General features: G+C 42.6%; 1 protein-coding gene across 2 annotated transcripts in view; it reads right to left on the bottom strand.

Moving 5' to 3' along the window:
• RARB (retinoic acid receptor beta) overlaps positions 1–16,673 on the bottom strand; it is a 377,605-nt gene that overhangs the window by 260,990 nt on the left and 99,942 nt on the right. The window lies entirely within an intron of this gene.

Genomic DNA, 16,673 nt, shown 5'->3' with positions numbered 1-16,673 from the left:
GCCCCTGGGTGACATTTTCCTCTGTCTGAGGAAATTCTAGTTAGTTGCTACTCAACAAACGGAACTTCTCCCTCCTCAGGAGGTAGAGGTGGGAGTGGACACGGTTGCTCAGACGTGGCAAGGAGAAAGCCAGTAGCCTGGGGGCCGGGGGTTAACCCCTCTGGAGGTGCAGAGCCTCTGAGCCGGGAGAGCCTGTTTCTGTTCTCTAGCCTACTTTTCAACCCTTGCCCGGCATCTGCGGCCCTTTGCTTGCGGTGCAGGCCCGGGCCACAGCCAAACCAACCTAAAACAGCCTTTAAACAAGCAAACTGTGGTTTTGCCTTTTGGGTGGTATATCACCCTATATTTGACGTAATCTCCGGCTTGGGAGAGATCATATTTTTAAAACAAATTTCTTGCCTTCCAGCTTGGCTCTGGGGCACTGCTCTCCGAGCAACGTGGGCTTCCCTAATGAATTCAGGCTCCAGCCCTTTTTTTCTTTGCCCTTCCTTAAAACCTTTCCTCCTACAGTTCAAGTCACACACTGATACATTCGTGAACATAAGACAACAAACAGAGTGCTGGGATCCTTACTGAAATATTTGAAATTAAAATGAGGGTCTGACAGGGCGGGTGGCGGCACATCTTGGTGTCTCCTATGCCCAGAGTAAGGGCGGGACAGTGGTCAAGATTCGAATCCCTGCTCACCACTCACGGGCTGTGTACTTTATGAAAGCCTCCTGACCTCTTTGTGCCTCAGTTTCCTAACATGTAAAACACGTCAAAGGCTTACAACAGTGCCTCCTAGAGAATAAACGCTTGTCAAATGCCAGCTATTATTGCTAATACGAATAGTAAAGCTCTATGGAGAAAGGTTCAACCGTTAGCTAGTGCGTCTTGGCAAAATTTGGTGGGTTTTGGATTCTATCCTCAGGGTGATGGGAATCATCGGAGGGCTCTGGATAGGGGAGTGACGTGATTGGAATTACTATCTGAAAGGGTCGCTCTGGAAGCCAGTCTGTAAGGGCAAGAGTAGAAGCAGGGAGATCATTTGGTGATTATTACAATAACCCAGGTGGGATCCTATGGTATTTTAAATTTGTGGCAGTGGTAGGGGTGGTTAAATTCTGGATGACTTTTAAGTTGGAGCCCACAGGACTCATGGCAGGATTAAATATTGGGGATGAGAGGAAAAAAAAGTCAAAGATTATTCCAAGTGTGGACTGACCAACTGGCACTGATCAAGGTCAATGAAAAAGTCCCAAAGAGTGAGGAGAAAAGACAAGCTGAATAATGAAGAACTAGGCCACCTTCGGCAGTTTCAGAGAGTAATAATACTAGAGCATTGTAGTTGTGACTGATGGTGCGCAGAGGTTGGTAGGTTTGGGATCGTGGGCAAGTTGCGGGGGGGGCATTTAAAGGACATTCAAAGCAGGGGGCAAAGCCTGAACAATGTTGTGGGAATGGAATGAACATTTCATGTCAAGAAAAGAAGAGACTAGCAGAACTGAATAAAGCAGCTTTTCTAGGAAGCACTGAAAATAAGGCTAGAGCCACCAGGTGAGCTGGGTTTGGGAAGGCCTTGACTATCTGTGAGAGTCTGGACTGGCCTGGCTTCTAGGTTTAGCCATGATCTGTGCAGTACAAAAGAGTTAACTTTCTTTCATGAACTGCAGGAAAGTTGTCAAAATACTACCAGAGACACGTCATGAAAACTCTCAGATCTTAAAATTGACATCAGGTCACCTAAAATGTAAAGATTCATCATCTATACAAACACTACTTTGACTCCACTTTTGGACAGTGGAATTCATCTTCCGTGCATTTTAATAACCTGAGTTCCACTCAGTGTGTGCTTTCAGTTATGTAATTAAGAAAGCAAAATTATATCTTGCATATGTACCATTTACTCAGGCTCTACATTTCTAGGTGCATTAAGCATCTACACTTCTATTAACCATTCAGGACTGTAGATGCAAAGCCACTTACACTCTACTTTATGGGCCATTTAAAGGATTGGTCAAGAGTCATTTTTTCTATTTTCAATCTTGGCCTTGGATTTTAGAATGTAAGCCTTGAATAAGATGCCAATTTGCTCAAAGCACCTCTTTGCAGTCTTGACTGCACATTGGAATCACCTGGAGAGCTTTAAAAACTCTTGCTGCTTGGCTGTGCCCCCAGAGATTAGGATTTAATTGATCGGGGATGAGGCCCGGGCATCAGGATGGTTAAAATCTCCTGGGGTGACTCTTACGTGCTGTAGAGTTTGAGAACTACCGCTTTATGCTCATTTAGCTTATTTTAAGGTTAGCAAAGGAAAGGGATGCATGTACTCCTATCATTGAGGTCAAGGGAGTTAAATGTGTCTTCTGTCAGGTCTCTAAGTGCCCGTGCTGGAGGGAGATGGATCTAGGAAGAACTACTAGGTGTTCAGTTTTTTTTTTTTTTCTGGAACTTCTGAGCTGCTCCCTGTTCTCTGTCCTACCAGACACCCCTAAGCCTCAGGACTGCATCGACTATGACTTGGCAGTATTCACAAGCCTTGTCAAACCAGTGGGCACTGGGCTGTTATGCTTCACCTTTGAACCCAGGTCTCGGCAGTATGCAATGAAGAAGCAAACCAAGAGACAGTTGGGTGGCTCAGTCAGTTAAGCATCTGACTCTTGATTTCAGCTCAGGTCATGATCTCAGGGTCGTGGGAATGAACCTCCTGTGGGCTCCCTGCTCAGCAAAGAGTCTGTCTGCTTAGGATTCTCCCTCTCCCTCCGCCCCTCCCCCTGCTCACACACGTTCCTGCACGCACTTTCTCCGGCACATGCACACACATGCGCACTCTCTCTCTCTCAAATAAATAAATAAATCTTTAAAAAAAGAAAAGGAAAAAAACCAAGACCAAGCCAGACAAAATAAAATAAAAACATTCTGCTAGCCTGGTGGTGGCTCTGTGGGGCTCACAAGCAGCTCTATCGAAATTCAGCCAGTGATTGTGGTACGTTGTTATTACAGCCAAGTTTCACAAAGGACACCTGAGCATCTAAACAACCTATTTACCGAGGGAGGAGAGATGAGAACCACCACCATGAAGAAAACCCTTGGTGAGGTTTCAACAGTCTGTGTGTGGGGGGTGCAGGGGGTGCCCACTGGTGTCTGCCTAGCTAACAGTTGTGGAGGATCCATTAGAAAATCTGGTCAGTCAGGCGCGTGTCTTCATTTTGCATTCATTCGGTCGTAGGCTTTTGTTTTACTAAACTCTTTGGGCTAGCTCAAAAACATGAACTCAAGCTCAGCTTTGCCACTGTTGTCAAATATTATGTTCTAGCTTAACTGTAGTTATTACTGAGAAGAAAGGCCCGGGACAAATTTAGTCAACAGGGGTTCACTCATGGTTAAAAGCACTTGAAGAATCAAACGAAAGGGACTCGGCAGGCTTGAGAGGATAAAATCAGTGTCCATTTTCTTTACTTTCTTGGGTCACAATCTCTCTAAGCTCGAGTTTTCCTCCCAAAATTCTGCCGTGCGTGCCTAAAGGCTGTTCTCAGGAAGGACCAAGGAGCCTCCTGGGAAGGAATTCAAGGGAATCAGTGAAAGCTCTGATGGCCCACAGAGGGTTGGAGCCCTTCGAAGGACGGTGTGAGCCCGCCATTCACATGATCTTCCTGCCCAGTCCTCTTAGAAACTGAGAAACCAGGGTGTCAAGAAAAACACAGAAAAAGCTATTTCTCCCTTTCACACACACAAACAAGTTTTGTGACAAATGGAGAACAGGACTTTAACACCCAAACCACAAAAGTGTGGGATAAGAAGAATTAGTCTCACAGGACCAAGTATGACCTCTATGTGGCAGAGCCCAGCTTCAGTGAGGACTTCCTTTTTTTTTTTTTTAAAGATTTTATTTATTCATTTGACACAGAGAGACACAGTGAGAGCAGGAACACAAGCAGGGGGAGTGGGAGAGGGAGAAGCAGGCTCTCCGCCGAGCAGGGAGCCCGAAGTGGGGCTCGATCCCAGGACCCCGGGATCATGACCTGAGCCACCTGAGCCCAAGGCAGACGCTTAACTGACTGAGCCAACCAGGCATCCCTCAGTGAGGACTTCTTTTCAATAGTTTGAGATATAACTCACATAACATAAAATTTACCCTTTTAAAGTATATAATTTAGTGATTGTAAGTGTATTCCCCAAGTTATGCAACCACCTCCATGATCCAATTCCAGAACGTTTCCCCCACTCCCCCTGCCCCCAGAGAAACCCTGTATCCATCAATGGTACCTTGCTGTTTTGCCCTGTCCCTAGCGCCTGGCAACCACTCATCTACTTTCGGTTTAATTGGTCTATTTTGGATATTTCATCTAAATGGGATCATAGGATATGTGGCTTTTCGTGACTGGCTTCCTTCACTTAACATAATGTTCTCAGGCTTCATCTGCCCTGTGCATGCATCAGTACTTTATTTCTTTTCATGCCTGGATAATATTCCATTTTATGTTTACCCACTCATCCATTCATGAACATTTGGGTTGCTTCTAGTTTTTGGCTGTTAGGTATAATTTTGTATGAACTTTTGTGTTCACGTTTTTGCACGAATCCATTTTTAAGTCTCATGGGTGGATCCCAGGAGTGGAATTGCTGGTTCATATGCTTACTCCACATTTAACCTTTGGAGAACTGCCAGACTACTTTCCAAAGCTGCTGCACCATTTAAAAATTCCCACCCACCCCAATGTATGAGGGCTCCGACTTCTCCACGTCCTTGCTAATGCTTTTTACTGTCCAACTTTTTGGTTTTAGCCTCCCTGGTGACTGTGAAGTAATAAATACCTCATTGTGCTTATGACTTGCTTTTGTTTATTCAGCTTGGCATTTGTGTAAATTTAATGGAAGGACTCATGTCCTCTTTTTCATGCTATTTTCTCTTTTTGTACAATTTATGAGATGGATGTTGGAAATTCTGGGTTTGTCCTCCAGGTCTTTTAAGATTCTTTTGATAATCCCTGTCTCATTATTTATCTTCTAGCTTAGGGATTTACTTTCCGCTTGAGTCCGGGATGCAATTCAGCTAACCTATGGAGTTTTAAACTTTAATAATAATTTTTTTTTCCATTTTAAGATCTCTGATTTTTTTCTAACAACTCTGTTTTTTTTGTTTATGTGACCTCCTATTCTGACTTTAGTGATGGGATTCCCTCCTTTGGCTCTCTGAGGCTGGTTCATTTCTTTTTTTCTCTTCCTTCCTTCCTTCCTTCCTTCCTTCCTTTTTCTTTCTCTCTCTCTCTTTCTTACTCTTCTAAATTTTGAAGTCCTTTAAACATTGTTCTAATATTCCTATCTCATATGGTATCAGTTCTTGCATTTGTTAAACCTAGTTTATTTTCCTTAGGATTGGTCTCCCTTGGATATTTGGGGATTCTCAGTTCTGGGCTTACCTTTCACAGGAGGATTTTCCCTTGTGTGTCCTGCACTGTTGTGGCCTGGAGGTGAAGTGGCCTTGTGGTATTACTGGCTCTCAGGAGGTGGTGAGTTACTCTCAGCTCTGTGCGGCAATGTGGAAGCATGGGCACCTTCTGCTTATAACCACGAGGTCTTGTCTACTTCCTCCATTTCCTCTTAGTAGGAAATATACCCTCTTCATGTTTTGGTGTTGGGTATGGATATAGATCTGTGAATTCTATTTCTGATTTCTGCATTCTGTTTGGGAGAGTTAGGAACTAGTGTTTGCATGTGTTCTATCCACAATCTTGAATTGGAACTCCAGCAGAGCTTCAGAATGTTTAAAATTCTGGGATATCAGGGAGTCTTAAGGTCCTGGTCGTGATGAGGACAAAGATCCCAGGGCTGTCCTCAGCATCTGAGGCTCCTGTGGTGGCAGTTCCTGTCACCAATGGCTTTAACCACTTGGCACAGTGGAGGTAGTACCAGATCGGAGAAAGTATCTTTGGCACGGGCCTGGGATCGTGGTGTGGAGTAACAGCCTCCAGCAGCCTCGGAAGCAGCAGAGGCCTCAGCTACCGCCATGACTCAAGATGGCTGAGCAGAAGAGAAGGAAAATGGTTTAATAGGCCAAGCTGGGGAGCGAGATACCAGGAAGCGGCTCTGTATGTGAGACTGGGAACTCCTGGAAAGATCTGGCATTAAAGAGAGGACTAAAATCCTATGAAGAAATTCCAAAAAAGGAGATTGATGTCACAGAAATATTGGCAGGGGCAGCCTGGGGAAATCTGAGGATTATATGACACAATGTATATAAACATTGCCTAACATAGAGTCTTGCATGTAAAAGGCCCTCTTGTGTTCCCTGAAAATATAAAGAACTGCTAGGCTGTTCTTCATGCTCAGGTCTCTGTGCCACTCAGGGCCATCAAGGGCATGTACCGTCAATGCTCATGGGCAGGGACGCATATGGTCTTGGCTCCCCTAAGAAACCATTACGCTCTCTCCGTTTTAAGTCCTTATGATCCTGTTACAGAAAGCTCAGGCTCTCTCCATTCTCTCAGAGATCTGCCCTCTTCCTACAGGGGTCCGTGCAGGATTGTTTGTACTATGGGACCTTATCTCTCCCTGGCTCCTGAATAGGCCCAGGTGGACATCAGACTTGGACAGTCAATCTTATTCCTTCTAGAATTTGGACTGAATGATTCGGAGACTAGGTCATCTTTCCTAACGCTCAGATGAAGAGACCATGTGGGTTCAGGAGCTATAGAGAGGGATTCTGTTTTGCACATGACCATCTTGCGTGCTACAAAATCAGAGTATTGCTCAGCACACGTTCGCTGTCCTTCCTCCACAGAAACGCAGCCTAAAAGTTGTGACACATCTTGCAGCATCTTAATCACTTCTCCACATGGAGGAGAGTATGTGTTTATGTTAGACACAACGCAAGGACATTTAGTAGAAAACGGTGTCGTTTTTGTTATATAAGAGAGTGTCCATCAGACATCACAGCGGCGATCACAGCGCAGGTTAAATTTAGAGCAATGACTCTCAAGGGATTTCATGTGATACCTTCTACCCCGCAACGAGATCTTCCAAAGGCACAAGCTATGAAACTACGGAGACTACTAAAATGATCAGATCATGGTCGTATATTTTACGCCATACGTGGCTGTAATTAAACTGCATGGCAATTAGACACAAAAGGCAAACTGTTCAGGTGAGTTCATTTAGTAATTATGACTTTTCCCCAGTTTTCTTTCTGGGGGTGGTGGTCAAAGGATTCTTGAAGAGGAGAGAGAACAAGAATTAATATTTCCTATTCTTTAACTTTTCTAGCAAAATCTCTCTCTTTTTAATGAATGAATGAATTTTTTTTTTTTTTTTTTTTTGGTGACACAGACCCTTTCATAGGCTGGGGAGGCTTATAAACCCCTTTCTCAGAAGAGTGTTTCATAAGATAAAATATACAGGATTATAAAAGAAGCCAGTTTTATTAAAAGACAATTGAAACAGTTTTTAAAACTTTTGTGATGTAGTAATGGATACCCCTCTTTATTGACTTGTTAAATAGCATATTAGTGGTGGGTCTTAACAACTAGCCCAACTTTGAAAAAGTAATGAGCATGAATAACATTTTGAGATATTGTGATAGTTTAAATGTGCTATGAGAAAAGAAACCATAGACACTGCTAGTAGTTTTGTGGTTAGCGTCCCCATTCATAATCCTAGATTCCAGTTAGGAGTGAGTGATAATGAGGATACAATTTATTTTCTATCAAAGCTGAAAGATCCTCTGAATTTATATTATGAAGCCTATTCTAAGGGGAGAGGTCAAAGCAATTAACCACCATGCTCCAGTAAATGCTCACTCAATGTTAGCTATTTAAAACGAAAACTGCTCTAATAAGTTTTCGTATTACCTAAAACTGAGCTAAGACACTGATTCTGTTAGAACAAGTTACCTTAATGCCATCTGCCAGAAAACTGTTTTAATAATGACACCTTGTGTCATAGACTTTCTATGATATTGACAATGTGAACTGTGTCTCTTCAGATGTACTGCCCTTGTGCAGTGCACATGAGTGCAACCAGACGTGGCAGCCCTAATAGAAGGCCCTGCACAGCTGCAACAGCAGCGGACTCACTCAGATTCTCCAGCTCTCTTCTGGCATTTGGGATCAGGACTGGCCGCTTGCATCTGAGTAAAGGTCTGGTAGCTCCCAGACAATTTCAGGGAGAGTTGAATAGACACTCTGATCTCCCACATAAGGTTGCCTACCATAGTTCTCGGGGAGTCTTTGGAATTTTCCAATTTTCATCCCCAAGCCCTCAGAAAGAAGCTGAGTGGTTTTGCTCCCGCTTGGAATGAGCATCCAAGACCAAGACAGGTGAGGAAGGCTGTGGACATTCCCAGTGTTGGTGTCACACCTGGATCTAGAAATCAGAACGCAGTCTAAACGTAGCACTATGCAAATCACTCTCCCGAGATTCACTTCTTAAACACAGTTGCACCACAAATTGTTGAATTAAAGGAACATGGGAATGGCCCATGCTGGTTCTTTATCACTGTATCTAAGCCTAGTTTTTAAGCGTACACTAGATGAAAAGATTTGGTAGCAACTCTTAATACAATTATGGGAGTGTTTACATAGTCAAAATAGTACTTTTCTAAGCTGCACAAATACATACTTTTGCCCCCTCCATCCGAACCTCTGCTTTGAAGAAAGAACACAAGCTTAGCTGTCCTTTGTCCTATATTACAAAAGAAAAGCCCCTTTCTGTGGAATATCTGAATCATCCACTGGCAGTTTCTCAAGGTAAACAGAGTAAATTAGAAATTAATGTTTCTCATATGTACACGCACACACGTAAGGGGATGCTTGCCTCACCAGGCATTAGAAGCCGTGGGGCCTCTCCATCGTTACAAAAAGCCCCCAGAACAGTGGAAACGCCAGGACAACATCAAAAAATTCTGAAAACAATCTCCTGGATAAAGATAAATGTTCTCTCACTGATTCGTCTTGTCTAATTAATCCCATGCGTGAGACTAGACTGGAAGATGAAGGAAAACAAAATTGGATTGACTCTTGCTTTTAATAGGAGAGAAAATAAAAGGAAAAAATACTTTATAGTCCTGATATCTTAAAGGAAAGGACAAAGACCCCCACAAAGATCTGCTTTTTCCTGCACGTGATTATCTTCTCCTCATGAATTGGGTTTTTGATAAAAGCTGTTTCAGATTACAAGAAAACTAACAAACCATGATTCTTGTGAGTTCATATTGTATTACATTTCTGCAGAGAAGGCAGGAAAGCCTTTGACCAGTCTAAATCCAAAATAAAATTAAAAGTAAACCAGAAGCTGAGGGGAAAAAAAAGTGGCTCTGGGTCCACAGTTTTTTCAACTCTGCGGTGAGGTGAAGGGGAGGAGGTGCTGGGGGTAAATAATTCGATTATAAGCTCCTTCCTTTCTCTAATATACAGTGCTTCAGGTACTGGTCTGACCATTCTGCTGGTGGGGAATCTAGACCACAATTCCCCGGATTTATCCTAAGCCAGCTATTATTATTTTCATAATCATTTGAGAATATAAAGAAAACAATGCATCCTCTCCTAAGAAAGATGTACAGTCACATTAAGCACATATTAATTTGCATCCCATCACAGAGACACATGAATATTCTAAGGTCTGTATATGCAGAACTCTTAAAAGTCCACGCGGGCCAGATAAAGGGACTGGACCTTCAGCCACTTTACAATCCATTGAACTCTTTCTCTAGATGATAGACACACAGGGAATGAGAGCCCTCTACTAAACTCAAAGTCTCCAAGAACTATCTTGGTCCATGGGCCTCCGAAGCCTCTCATGACATGGAAAGAACATCTCCGGCTCCTGTAAAACATCCCCTCCAGAGCAGCTGGGAAGGAAAGCACAGCTGGGGATGGCATTCTAATGAGAGGGCTGGTTTGCTTGACAAATCTCCTGATCCAGTCAAAACAACAAAAGTAGTAGTGCTTCCAACTTATAACCAATAATAACGACATGGACCAGCCTCATGGGTCAGGTTGGAGATCACCCTGAGAATCACTGAATTAAAGAGTGAAACAATTTGGACAGGGAATAAGACTACCCTCCTAGGTTGAATGAGGTTATTTTTCCCCCAGTGATCCAGATCATTCCCATCCTTTTTTCTTCCTTAAATTTACCAGACCTTTACCACCAAATACTTGAAGTACCTGAACTAAGAATTTTGGAGGTTTACTATTTGCCAGGTACCCTGCTAAACACTTTTACCCATAAATTCATTTTAACCTCACATCAAGAGGCAGATACAGTTCAAATCTGAATTTTACAGATGATAAATTGGAGGCACAGGGATTGTAATTTGCTTGAGGTCCCCAAGCTAGAAAATGGTGAATTTACTCCTGACGCTCCTTTTCCCATGGATACGGCTATCTCGGTTTTCCTCTGAGCAGTAGCTTCTAATGAAAACCCTAATTCCCAGCTTCTTTGGGACAGAAAAGGTCATTTTGGAGTACTCCAGGTTGTCTTTCCCTTCAGATTTTCTACTGTGTGTAAGAGGACTTTTCCTTAATTCTGGAACATTTCAGGATGTGTTCCTATTCTGATCCTTTTCTAAGTTTCTTCTTTCAAGGCTCATCTCAAGTTTTGCTTCTTTTGGTATCTGACTGTTCCCTGAGTTTATAATATTAAGTTAGATCATGAATCTTTGAATGTACTTTTTCTTGGACAAACACCTCATCCAGACCCAGTCTGTGATATAAAAAGCCTTGTACATTTATGGAATTAGTCAACAAGATAATCTTTTGAGAAACACCCTTAGCACATGAGGCAAAGCTTCGCCTCCTCCAAGTCCACCACAAATGCTTGTTCTCCCTCTTGATACTTCTGAATTGTTCTTGTGGCTGCTGGTGGTGATGGGGCTGAAGAGTCATGGAACTTGTTCTCAACATGTTCATTCTTGCTTTTGGTAATTTGCCTTATCCTCGGGTTGGTATCTAATATCTAGCATATTGGTACCTTAGTCAGAACTCAGGCAGAAAAAGTCCCATTTCATCATCCTACCACAGCAATAAAACAGGCTGCTGACATGTCAGAACTTAAGGTAGGGCCTGGGAACATTTTCAGTTACTATCTAGGAGAATACAGCCCTGTATCATCAGGCAGATAGCAAGCAAGCAAGCAAGCAAGCAAGCAAGAAAGAAAGAAAGAAAGAAAGAAAGAAAGAAAGAAAGAAAGAAAGAAAGAAAAAGAAAGAAAGAAAGAAAGAAAGAAAGAAAGAAAGAAAGAAAGAAAGAGGAGAGGAAAGAGCGAGAGAGGAAGGAAGGAAGGAAGGATGGAAGGAAAAATAAAGAAAAGAAAGAAAGAAAGGGAAAAGAGGAAAGCGGGAGAGAGAGGAAGGAAGAAGAAAGAAAGAAAGAAAGAGAATAAAGAAAAGAAAAAAGGGAGCCATGATGTTGGGACTGTTTTTAATCCCACTTTACAGATGAGAAAACCGAGGAACAGAGAAGTTCAACTGCCCAACATGACACAGCCGGCACAGCCAGGATTTGAACACTTCACCATATTATTTCTCCAGCATAAGAAGGTTACGTGGTAAATGGAAATGTACAAGTCTACCACTTAGGGCTATATATGGTCCTTTTGGGAAAATAAACAGATTAAGACTGTCTTTAGAGGAAAACACATAGAAATATTTTCTGATATCCCATGACATCATACATAGCACCGGGCTAATGGCCACTCTTATCTACCTCTATGCCACAGTACCCTGATAAGCAGCAGAGCAGGGGAGGGACAGGGAATGAATCTGAAAGCAAATCTGCTCCCCTCCCAATGAAATAAAAAATTTATTTTCTATTTTTACAGGAACACAGAGAGAAAGACACTAGGGAAGCATTAATACATGGCCAACTGGCTTCCAGGAAGTTTCCACCATGGCAGGGCAGATGAGAGGAGAAGCCAGGACATTTCTCCCTCTGCCTTAGGGGTTTCTCCTGTTTGGCTGAATCCTTTCTAGGGCTCTAGCTCCCACTGTTTCAAGGTCTTAGGCTCTGTTGGCCCACTTCTTCCCATTGTCTCTTCAGCCTCGGGGGTGGAAGCAGCTTTCTGTTGACATGAACATCTGTGTTGTCCCAGCTTTTGAGTTTCTCTTTCAGTTCTTCCATTAAATGTACAACCAATTCCCTGTATTAAATTCCTTCCATTAGAAATAGCTGGAACGGCATTTGTTTCTCCTTACTGGATCCTGGCGGAGAGAGAGCTGAAAAGAGTTTAAGACGAGGCCTTGCCGAAGGCCACGCCACAAGTACTAGAGTATTTGGGGTTCAGCTGCCTTCAAAACTTAAAGCCTTCCCTTTAGAACATGCTGTTCCTTGGTGAGTATCCAATGTTTACAATTTAATTCTTAAATTAGTGACAAAATAACAATTAAAAACAATCTCAAACATCTTTGTTTTTTTTTAAGTCCATGGATCCTTTCGGCAAGTTCTGATTTGTTCATGAAATTCTTACCAATGTGGGGCTCTTTCCTGGGAAACAGGCTGAATTTTCCTCAGTGAATCCTTTGGTGAGTATTCCTTCTTACCTCCTCTGAAGTCATTGTTTCTTTGATAACTTGTGCTGAAGCTGAACAGGCTTATTGAAAGGAACAAAGCCCTTTGAACAAACGAGCAGGGTGAGGACGAATGAGCCCTGATTAACCACTCCTGGATACGGCACATGTGAAACTGGGCCCCGGCATTCTGTACGTGAATTGCAGAAATGCAACTAGGTCTTCACGTTGGTGGTGGAGAACAGATGGGAGATGCATGGACACAGCCTTTTGAGCCAGAACTCCTGAGCTTGAGATGTTTCCATCAAACAGGATTATAGGCAAGGGTGGAGATAATCCGGTGATAATGGTTTTAGGCAAACGGGATGAATTATTGCCACAGACACAAACTGATTCCTATCTCTGGATTTTTCTTAATGGAGTAACTCCAGCCTTGGGAAATTATTTTCTTTTTGGTCAGTGTTCTGCAACACATCAGCTGAACTTGGAAAACATTTTATGTTGGGTAATGTGCATTCTTCCGGTAGTCAACAATACAATACCATCAAGTACAACAAAAACATTACAAATGTTAGTAGCAACTAACATCGGGTCGACTCACAATAGGCTGGTCACTGTTCTAAGTGGCTTATTATAACACGCTTAATCCTCTTAGCAGCTCTCGGAAGTAGGTACTATTATAACTTTATCTTACAAATGAGGAAACTGAGCCCAAGGAGGTTGAAGTTACTTGTCCAAAGTGACAGAGCCTGTAAGCAGCAGAACTGGGATTTGAACACTGACAACTCAGCGCCTTACCTGCCATTTTGACTACCGTACTTTATGGTGTCTCCAAGATGTGTTGGAACATGGATAGAGGCATGTGGTGGAAAATTATGCGTAATGTGTTTGATCTGGCCAGGCTGTGAATAATTAGGAGAGCTACCTTTTGGCTCCATGTGACATTCAGGCACAGAAAAGAAAATTCAACTCATTTCATTGAATGTCTAGGATCTTTTTCTGCCTCTCAGAGGATCTTTGTGACACACTGTTCTTATTTTGTGTTACATTTTGGAAGGCCCTTCAGTTTCACAGACCCCAAAGGTATTTCCAGGCTAATGCTAAGGCAAAAGCTATTTCTAAGCGGACAGCCCTACATAGCATGAGACAACTTTTTTTTTTTTTTTTATAACACAGTGCTATGATTAGAATAAAGGGCATGTTTGAACACGCACATTTTGAAACCGACCCTTTATTCCCTTCGTGCCAGTGGGGACAGCTGACCATATCAAAGGGAAGGGAGCTCCTGAAGAGTCTGGTTTCTCAAGACTTTGGTTTCTGAAGATTTAAGAACACTAAAGAGGGAGGCATTAATATAAATCTTTTCTTGCCCAACTCCATCTGTGATACGAAGCTACACAGAGCAATGCAAGCTCCCTCTTGTTTTTAGAAGTACTTTTTCATCTCATAATCTACTTTAAAAAGAAAAAAACTACAAAGGTTTGTTTCTACAGGCTTTTCCCCATCTCCTCTCCCTACCTCAAAGGAAGACAGAGTTTGGCTCCCCGCTTGAGAGAAAGCATATCATTTACTTAGTGATGTGCCCCTGCCTATATGAAAGGAGGAGCTAGTGTGTGTCCCCACTTCACCTTTAGTCTCAATGACATTGGGGAGTATGGGCTCAGTGTGGGGCATTTCTTGGGTGCATCTCCAAATTACATTTTGGGGGACTGGGGTAAGAGGGGGCCAACTCACCAACTGATCACCTGATGCACCTTCCCTTGCTTCATGAAGAGGGGTGAGAAGCATCCCTTGTATTTTTGTTAAGAGCCAAATTCTTCTATTATGGACAAGAGAGCCAACTTCCCTCATCAGCAATCCCCGAAGCCGAGTATTCTGCATGCAAAGGGAGGGGAGCCTGAGAACAATTAATCTCTATCAAGGTTTGGCAAAACAATGGGAGGAAGGCTTACTCCCTCTTCTCTCATATTGGAAACAAAGTCCTATTAAATTGGTAAAATTTTAATGAGAGGAGAGATTCTGTTGAACCCCATAAGAAGGGGAAAGTTAAAGTCCTAGGTTAAAGATTAATATTCCAAGTTCAGAACAAAAGGATGCTCTTTTGTGGCTCTGTGCTTATGCCTCTGAATGTAAACATTGTTCTGAGAGCCATTTTTTCTTTGCCAGATCTTTAAAGGGTAATAAATTAGCCCGTGGACAGCCATACAAGCTGCTACTAGATGTGAATGTGAATGTGTCTGAAGAAAAGGCTGACTTTCAATCAAAGTCTATTGAAAGAATGGTTGGATTTTCTAAAGAAGCATGTTGTGCCTATTAACCAACTTACAAAAGGGGCCATTTCCTTGATTTATGTTTGGTTGCTATAGAGATCTTGCAGCCCAGACTGGCAGGTGAAGCTCCCCCTAACAATCTCAGAGGTTTTTCTTAGTTATCCTCAGAGGCCAAACTGCTGCACTGGGTAAAAGGCAGTGTGCAAACAAGCTGTGTGTGTTTAAAAAAAAAAAAAAAAAAATATATATATATATATATATATATCTCAAACATCTGGCTCAAGCATTTTCACACATCTCTCTTAAATTATGAGTTATTATATGCAAGACTTAGGGCAAGCATTTTTAACAGCCCTTGAAAACATGAGTACAAAGAAAGTTCACTGTCCTATTCGGGGCCATGAATGACTGGTTTCTGCAAGTGCAGCTTACTGCTTAAATTATTTTACAGAATGCACAGGATTCAATGTTTGAATTCAAACTGGTCTTCAAATATGGTTGCAACTTTGTGATCCAAGTGGAGAGAGATATGTGTGTATCTGTGTATGTGTATACTGGTGTATATTTTTGTTGAGCGGGTAGATTAGAGGCACTACATGTAAATTCTGGAGGGATCTTAAAGAAAAGTCTGCCTGGAGCGCCCTTTTTTTTTTGCAGAAGGGGAAACTGAGGTATTGTAGAATCCAGTGTGACATAGGTGATCTGAGGTAGAGTAGACACTGTCTCTTTATCAACACCCTGGCCACCAATCCCTACTGCTGAGCAAACCATAGAAAATTCCAGGGTCAGAGGTGAGGAGAAGGCTTGGATATTGAGGATCAGGTAATTTCACATTTAATTCTTTAGGAAAATATTATCCCTGGGTCAAAGACAAATCAAAATTTATGTTCTGGGGGAGAGCAACGGAAGGGGGGAGGCGAAGGAGGAAGCTGAAGAGTGAGCAGGAAGCTAAGTACCCTCTTCACTGTCAAAGGCCCTTATAAAGAAAACAATGTCCTAGAAAGAGGTCAAGACAGCCCAAGAGGCTAGTTATCAACTGATAAAGCACAGTCTCTTCAAGGAGGTGAAGTACCTAAGGAGGGTCACTTCTGACTCCTGAAACTTGCTACCACATATGTGCCCAAATGGAGCCTCCTCATGTCAGGGGTACTCCTTGTAAAGTCTTAAGAATGTTTTTGGGGAGACCATGAAAAGATCTTCTTCAGTCATGAGGGCATGTTGCCTGTGTCCTTTAACACATTTGTCAGTTTGCCAGGACAGCCATCACAAAATACCACAGACTGGGTGGCTTAAACGACAGTCTGGAGGCTAGAAATCCAAGGTCAAGGTGTTGATAGGGCTGTTTCTTCTCAGCCCTCTCTCCTTGGCTTGCAGATGGTCATCTTCTCTGTGTCTTCACATGGTCTTCCGTGTATGTGTACGTGTGTGTGTGTCCTAATCTCTTCCTATAAGGATGCCAGTGAGGTTGGATTAGGGCCCACCCTAATGACTTTATTTAACCTTAATTATCTCTTTAAGGGCCTTATCTCCAAATATAGTCTGATTCTTAGATACTGAGGGATAGGACTTCAACACAGGAATTTTGGGGAGACACAAATCAGCCCATAACACACAGTTGTAAGATATTTCTATTTGAATAGCCCAACACCTCATCAGTCTGAAGAAGAGGGGAGTGTTCTCCAGAAGGTTCTCTTAAATCCCCCAACCCCGGGTCCCAAAGGGGGATTTCCACAGGCCTACCAATACCTGCCAGAGCCTTTTCCTGATTTCCAGTAAAGCCAGGATTTCTTCACAGCTCTGAGTTGTGGTGACAGCATTTCAGCCACTAAGAATTGCTGGTAGCCTCATTCCCCACAAGGTCTTGGAGTCTTTTGGCTAAGAACTCTTTGCTAGGGGCTGAAAAATGAATCCTTTGGTTT

This window comes from Eumetopias jubatus, unplaced genomic scaffold (genome assembly GCF_037043125.1).
Source record: "Eumetopias jubatus isolate StellerSeaLion01/CBP00866 unplaced genomic scaffold, mEumJub1_p1.0 scaffold_1, whole genome shotgun sequence".
Classification (NCBI taxonomy): Eukaryota; Metazoa; Chordata; class Mammalia; order Carnivora; family Otariidae; genus Eumetopias; species Eumetopias jubatus.
This window is presented reverse-complemented; position numbering and strand designations above follow the sequence as displayed.